The 8,034-nt window shown below is 49.0% G+C and overlaps 1 protein-coding gene across 1 annotated transcript in view; it reads left to right on the top strand.

Moving 5' to 3' along the window:
* Positions 1 to 3,915: 3,915 nt before the first annotated feature.
* Positions 3,916 to 8,034, top strand: part of LOC139747046 (uncharacterized) — a 114,128-nt gene continuing 110,009 nt past the window's right edge. The window contains 1 exon segment of the mRNA XM_071658799.1: positions 3,916 to 3,935. The gene's annotated coding sequence lies outside the window, so the exon portion shown is untranslated.

The raw sequence follows: 8,034 nt of genomic DNA, 5'->3' as shown, positions 1-8,034 counted from the left end.
AAATGATCTAACTCATGGCCCTGGGGACCAAGTCGGTAATAGATGGGTAGATGAATGAGAGACGGAAGTTCGTAATACGTAGATAGATAAGAATGGAGATAAAGAGACGTAGATTTATTGTTTCTGTTGTTTGTATTGTGTTCTAGATATCAAGGGAGGGACAGACCTTGAAGAAAGGATGAGTGAGGCTAAAGGGAACGCGAAATACAGCCAATAAGAACGCAAAACATTCGTTAAGAACGCAAAATGTACCTATTAGGAACGCGAAATATAACTATCAAGAACGCGAAATATACCCATCAAGAACGCGAAATATACCCAATAAGAACGCGAAAGATACCCAGTAAGAACGCGAAATGTACCTATCAAGAACGCGAAATACACCCTGTAACTTGCGTTCTATTAGACTCAAGACGTAAGGCTCTGTGTGTTAGCGTGGCATTACCTGGGTTTCAGGAGGTTGGTCAATGTGTATACACTTCACCAGGTGTACCTGTTGAGCCTTGTGGTGGCGAGGAGGGGGGTGGTGGTGGTCGCGCTGTTGGAGGAGTTTGTTGGTGGTGGTGGTGTTGGAGTAGCGGTGTACAGGAGTGAGGTCCGTGGTTCATGGTAGTGGTGTTGGTGGTGGAGGTGTTGGCGTAGCGGTGCTGGAGTGAGGTTGGGCACGTCAGGGAGGGCGGGTAGGGTGACAGCTGATCGATAACCTGCCGCTCCCCACCAGGTGCCGCCCTCACCCCTCCTCCACCACCACCACCACCACCACCACCACCACCACTCCACCCCATCCACCAACTACCACCACTACCAACTCTTCTCATCCATGTCCTGCCCACCACCTCCACCACACCCTCTCCACCACCACACCCTCCTCTACCTATATATACATCCGGTGGGGCATTTCGTCGCGATTTGTTGCTGTGTACAGTTCTTCCGAGTCCGCTTAATCACGTCGTACTTGTTGCTCACGGATCTCAAAGTCTATGTATTGTGGAGTTGAGGTGCAGTAGGTCGAGTGTGAGGTCGAGGGAGTCGGAGTGTTAGGTGGAGAGTGTTGAGGGGAAGCCAGGGGGTCGAGGGCGAGGTTCAGAATGTCAAGGTGGAGGTCCATGGACTCGAGGGTGAGGCCTTGGTTTTCGAGGGTTAGGTCCATGGGGTCGAGGGTGAGGCCTTGGTTTTCTAGGGTGAGGTTCATGGGGTCGAGAGGAAGGCCCAGAGTGTCTAGGGTGACGTGGGCGTCTGGGATTGTGTCTGTGGACGGGGGGCCTCTGTCCAGGGGTTGGCTGGGTGGTTTGAGTGGGTGTGGGTGGTGGTCGGGTGGCCCTCGGCACACGGGTGGTTCGTGATAGCATCAGCCGTAAGCCACCGCTGCTGCAGGAGGGAGGCCGCGGCGGGCGGTACAGTGTGGTGCGGGTCAGGCAAGGGAGGGAGGCAAGGGAGGGAGGAAGGGAGTGGGGGACGAGGGGGTGTCTCTAGCTCAAGGTTAGTGAGGCACGCAAAGCATTGCTGGGGCAGGTACTTAACTCCTACCCTCCCACCTGGCGAACTCCTCTGCTCTGAGGTAAGTTGGTCGAGAGACTAGACTAAGTTGGTCGAGAGACTGGGGCAATAACACGAGAGAGACCACGAAAATACCCCAGCTCAAGTATTGGTCTCGCGAACTCAGTAAGGAAGCAAGACGACCCAGAATCTCTCTGGTGTGACTTTTAAAGCACATTTGATCCAAGGCTCCTGGAGAACTCCCTCGTAGCTGCGGGTGAACGCCCTCTCGCCCTGAACCTACACCACCAGGTATGGGGCCAGGATTGCATGGCATGGAGAGGCACGAACGTCACAATATATATATTTGTCAGTCGCTGGCAGTCTCGTGCGCTGGGTGCAGGGGTCGCCGCCTTCTGCGCCCGCGCGGCGAGCAATTCACGAACCATTCCATCCTATGTGAACCTTCTTGATTGCTTTTATAGTCTGACCCGTTTATATTCCTTGGCTTTAAACTGTTGTAGAGATTTCTCCTCGGCTTTCTTGACGTGTCTCATTTGTCTCCGTTGCTTCCGTTAACAGATAGATATACAAATACATGAATAAATGTTTAACGGTGTATTGAAGTTAGGTTGAAAATGCACTGTTAAGGTACATTCCTTGTGTATGTTTGCATGTAACCCGTTGACGTGGTGTATTTCACCAGAGTATATCTCTGTACAACATGTGTATGGCTATATGTATTACAAAATCATATGTATTATGTATTATGGCTTGACTGAACCAGACACAATTTTGCTTTCATTCTTCCCGTGTGGTTGTTATGTAGAATCTCACCTCTGAATGAAACCTTTGCATTTTGATGAGACTATATATATATTGGCTGATTATTCTTGAGGTAGGTTGAATCTCACGGATGTAGACTACGAAACAAAGGTCTTGGAGAACTGATCCGATCGAGAACACAACATGTCTGCGACATGAGGTGGCATGAGGATGCATTTCGTCCTCAAAGTAGAAGTGATGTGGCAGTCAGACCCATGTCCACCACCTTCCTCCCTCTCTCTTGCCCTCCCCCTCTGGACGAAAAGAAAGGGGTGGGAGGTGGAGGTAACTTTGTAGGTACGAGTGGAAGGGGTGGTGAGAGGGGGGTCAGGGAGGCGGTCTGGAACGGGGTTGGGAGGGGAATGGGGAGAGAGAGGCAGAGGCGAGGGAGGGAGGGAGGGGCGCTAGCTAGCTGTTTGGCTGGGAGATGTTCCGCTGCGATGACCCAGCTCTCCCTCCTGGCGCCATGTCAGGTAAAGGAGCATACGCTTGGGCAGCGCGTTGTGGCGGCTCTCACCCCCTTAACCAACAACACTCGGGACCCAAGAGAGGCGCACTGGACGCAAATGAGAGAGAGAGAGAGAGAGAGAGAGAGAGAGAGAGAGAGAGAGAGAGAGAGAGAGAGAGAGAGAGAGAGAGAGAGAGAGAGGAGGCAAAGCGGCAGGGCTGGTAGTGATGATGATGATGATGATGAAGTGGTTCAGGCAGCGATGATGTGATTGGACCCTACGTAATCAAGAGGATGGTTTTGATGGATCTGCAACCACTTACGCGCGGGACCCGATCGTCCGGGGTGTGGAAGATGACACCACCTTTCCTTGCGCTGTACACCTTACGGTAGTGTAGTTCCAAACACTGGTGTCTAGGTGACTGCCGCTGAGATCGAGAGGCGTAGCGAGGACACATATCCGGGACCCCAAGATTCATCAAACCCACTGAAGGCATCCGTCAGAAACGCAGTGGGATTTACAGTGGAGGGAGTCCACAAGGCTCTGGTCCCGCATTTACGAAGTGCATCGGACCGTCCAAGCTGCGACGGGGCCTTCGAGGAGCCCATGAGCTTAGTTGACCAGAAACTCGTCCCTACTCAGCAGCCTGTGGCCTCATTCCCCCAGCTGTGTGGCGGCACAAGACCTTCTCAAGTCGACGACATGTAGACTTCCCAACCTCCTCCCCCTCGAAGAATATTTGTTCCAGCCTTGTGGGGCCTGGCCTTTTGTAAGGCATCTAACACAGAATTGTTAGATTATTATTATTACTATTATTATTATTATTATTATTATTATTATTATTATTATTATTATTATTATTATTATTATTCTTGATCTGCCATTGGTGTCTCTGACAAGGAGAGACTGATTTCGATGTGGTATGATATATGACTTCATATTTCAGGACGTCCAGTTAAATTGACTGGTTATGACAACAGCGAATGAAGGTTATGATTAAGTTTGCATGTAGTGTAAGATGTATGGTGAGGAAGGAAGACATTGTATAAGGTATATTAACGTATATGTTCTAAACCTTTCTCTCTCTTTTTTTTCCCCAGGTGAGTTTGCGTGTTGTGAGGGCCACCTTGGGTCGCAAGGCTTAAGCGTTGCAGGTGGCGGAGTCCATCCAGGGTTAGGATTAAGGTACCGTAAAGTTTATAATGTACCGTAGTGTGTTGTGGTACATAATACCACTGTATAGCTTTTGCTGTTGACTGTACCGTAGTGTAGCGTTGGTGTATGTGACCCGCACCGGTAAGTTGTAGGTACCAGAGTACCAGAAGACCACCACACACACACACACACACACACACACACACACACACTGTAACACTGTGCGTAACCGTTGTACTCTGTTGGACCACGTCGTCGCCAGAGAGGTCATCGTGATACCGTGTTAGCGAACCAGACCGCGACATGTCGTGGCGGGGACGACGTGTTAACGACGACATGACACGGGGGAGGGGGGGACGGCCGGTGTCGTCTCCATCACCCGAGGAAAGGAGGAGGGGGTCGGGTAGAGATGGAAATTCCCGTGTGTCATGGAGTCATGTATTCCCGCTGTGACGTCACGGCCTTCTCCTTGTGGGGTGGCTAGGTATGAGTGCATGGTTGGTTTATATATATATATATATATATATATATATATATATATATATATATATATATATATATATATATATATATATATAGCGTCACTTGCGACAAATACGTTAAATGTATTGAGTTAATTGTGAAGACTTTGGCTTGAATGGCTTTTTTTTCCTTGTCTGAAATGTGTTTAAGACATTGTATTTCGCATTGCGGTATACCTAAGTATATTTTCAATATGTGTTCTCATATTATTTTAGGTTCCAGTCACTCTCAATGGTGCCTGCATCAAATTGCATCATTGCTTTCCACTTCTTGGACAGAACGTGTCACCCACTCATTCATTCATACGATGGTTGTGCCTTGATAAAGGTATTTTGAGTCCAATTCTGTACGTTAATCACACTGAATTCCATTCCCAATATTCCAAAGAGATTATCAGATTATACACATACTCTGCACTCAGTCTCGCTCACCCTCATCCCATCCCCAGTGTGATGGAGTGAAACGTGGGCTTCCTCACTTATAAAAATGCCACTAGCTAATCCACTTTGGTCCTTTACCTGAAAACGGCGTCTCGGTATCTAACATGTTTCGTGTACAAAATCCTTTAAATGCAATATTAGAACAATGAGGGATGTAATGATAACGCCGCCGTCGAGATAAAACCCTGAAGGTCATTTAAAAAATTTGATGAAAATGGATGGAAGACGTTCCTGTGTCTTTGACCTTTAAAATCCCTTCCCCTCCCTCCCCCCCTTTTTTTTTTTCTCGTGTTGGTTTTTAAAGAATGTCTGTGTCGTTAATCTCTCCCTTTTCATGTCCGTGTCATAAATCTGCCACGTTGTCACCCTCCCCCTTGATCATCTGCTGACACGTATCTTCTTCTTGGTTCTGGACTTAGAAAAAAAAAGAGAAAAAAAGGAGGCGTCTCATTAGCACAGTACCTGTTGATCGAATCGGATAATCCTCTTTGTTTCAAGATGACCCGGTCGTCATCTTGAGGTATACCGTAAAGCACTAGTTATCAGAGAGAAAGGATCTCTTATGTTAACTCCTGCAGGCAATCATCGTCCTGAGGTATATACGTAATGTAAACCCACGAGATTACTGGCTAGTGGAGAGGAGAAGGGACCTCGGTGTAAACTCAGCCGGAGTGTTAGACCAGCGGGACATTTCACTGACGCGGGATGGGGGGGAAAACAGTGTAAACATCCGGGGACCAAGGTTAGTCAGCGTTCTTACGGTGAAACTGACAGAAGTGTAAAGGTGACGGCGGACGCTCCGTAAACACCGTAGGCCGCACGGCGCTACACTTGCCTCCCACATCGCCCGACCCCGAGACATGTACCGGTCACTCATACTGTTATTATTGAAATGCCCTGACTATGTGTGTGTGTGTGTGTGTGTGTGTGTGTGTGTGTGTGTGTGCGCACGCGTGGGGCCTCTCCCAGAATCCATCTTGCGAAACGTTTTCTGCCGGAGGCGTCTCTGTATTTCAGTATTCAACGTTTATTTCACGCCTGTTGGCAACACGTTTGTCGCATGGTGTAATACAATTGGTCTCTCGTCGCCCCCCAACCATCCTCTTCCTTTTCTCCTCCTCCTCCTCCTCTTGTTAGCGTTTCTTATCATCCAATTATCATTAGTCTTGTGTGTCTTTCACCTCGTTGCTTTTTTTCTCTTTTGTTTTACATCGTCCGCCGTAATGACTTCCCATCCCTCTAACGTCGTGGTTGTAATTGCTTGTACTTTCTCTCGCATGATTTAATTATATTGCATAACTCCATATTGGGATGTCGGAAAGGGGGAAGAGTTGTGCATCGCCTCGTTGGTAATGCTCGTGTGTGTGTGTGTGTGTGTGTGTGTGTGTGGTGTGAATATATATATATATATATATATATATATATATATATATATATATATATATATATATATATATATATATATATATATGCCTTGGTTTCCGGGGCAGGTTTCTAGCTAGCTTCTCTGGTGCTGGAACTTTAATCCCTGGGTTTAACCATCTTGAATGTGATGCGCAACTTGGTTCTATGATTTGTCGAGAGAAGGGGGAAGGAGGGACGTGGAAGAGGAGGAGGAGGGAGAGAGGGAGTGGAGGGAGGTGATGATGGGGGAAGGTGATGTGTAACCCCAGATTTATTCCTCTTTTGTCTCGTGTTGTTATGCGTTAATTCCCGAGGGTTTCCAATGTTTCATCAGAGACTTTACCATTGCAGTGGTTTCGAAGAAGGAGCATCGCTGTCAGTGAGTTTTTTTCTTCTAATTTTCGTGATCGTCACACGTGTGTGTGTGTGTGTGTGTGTGTGTGTGTGTGTGTGTGTGTGTGTGTATTTGTAATCATATCTACCCTTGCCTTACCCCGTGATGGTGTAGGTCAGTGGTTTAAGGTAATGATCGTAAAGAATAATTAGACTAAGGTAAGGTGAGGTAAGGTCAGAGACAGACCTGGTGAATGCTTTCTTGTGAGAACAAAATCTTTAAAAGTTTCAATTGAATTTGGAGGATCTGGAGTTTTTTGGTGGGTTATTTAAGGCAGGCTACGTCCGGTGGGGGTGGGGACGGTGGGACCTTTGTTGGAGACTACGTCTTGTGGGGTGGGTTACGTGGGTAGGTGGGTTCCTTGTGGGGTGGGTTTACTGGGGCGATGTCGCCGATGGCACCGCCCGGTTAGCGTCAGGTCAGGTGGCGCTAGCGGCTGGTCGACGTCACGGACGACGCTGCATGGCTACTGACGTCACGGACGACGACGCACGGTCGCTGACGTCACGGACCGACGGTCGTCAGTTGATGACGCACCTGTGAGATGATGACGTCGACTGACGACGACATGGGTTCAACATTTCCTGGTGTAGGTGGCGTCGACGTGTCTCAACTGGTTCTGATGTGTCACTTGTGGGCTGGTGAAGCCCCTGGAGCGACACCGGCCGGGGAGGAGGAAGAGGGGGAGGAGAGGAGGAAGAGGAGGAGGAGGAGGAGGTTGGAAATGTTGTGTAGTGTGGGTTTGGGTTGTCGGCGAAGAAGGACCATTTTTGACGCTGGTATGTTTGGGTGGAGTGATGTTGGTGGCGGCCGTGTCTGAGGCCCCAGTGTTGGCGTGTTGGTGATGGAGACAAGTCTCTGGCGTGGGAGTGTGTTGGTGATGGTGGTGGTGGTGACATGTCTGTGTCGTGGGAGTGTTGGCGCAGGTGGAGGTGTTGGTGGATGTGTGGTAGTGTGGTGGATTCTGATTGCTGGCGATGGAAGTGGTGGTGGTGGTGTTCCGCGCCTCCACCTGTGGTGAATGGTTGTGGTAGGGTCGTTTTTGGTGACTTTGGGTAGTTGTAAGTCGTGATTGTGGAGACAAAATGGTGATTGTGGTAGATGTGGTGGTGGTGATGGTGGTGGTGGTAGGAATTGGTTTTTGAGCTTGTCTGGTGAGGGTAAATTGATCACGCCCAGCCCATCGCACAGTCCAGCCCAGCCGTTCACCATCCCACCCACCCACCCCATTACCCATTTCCAGTCTCCCCCCCCCCTGCTCCTGTTACCCATCTTGAAGCCTCCCGTCTCCCTCCCCATTATCCATTACCACCCCCTTAAGGAGACCCTTTCCACCTCACTTATTCCTTGCACTTAATCCTCACAACCC

Source organism: Panulirus ornatus, chromosome 67 (genome assembly GCF_036320965.1).
Source record: "Panulirus ornatus isolate Po-2019 chromosome 67, ASM3632096v1, whole genome shotgun sequence".
Classification (NCBI taxonomy): Eukaryota; Metazoa; Arthropoda; class Malacostraca; order Decapoda; family Palinuridae; genus Panulirus; species Panulirus ornatus.
Note: the sequence above shows the minus strand (reverse complement) of the source record. Positions and strands in the feature narration are given on the sequence as shown.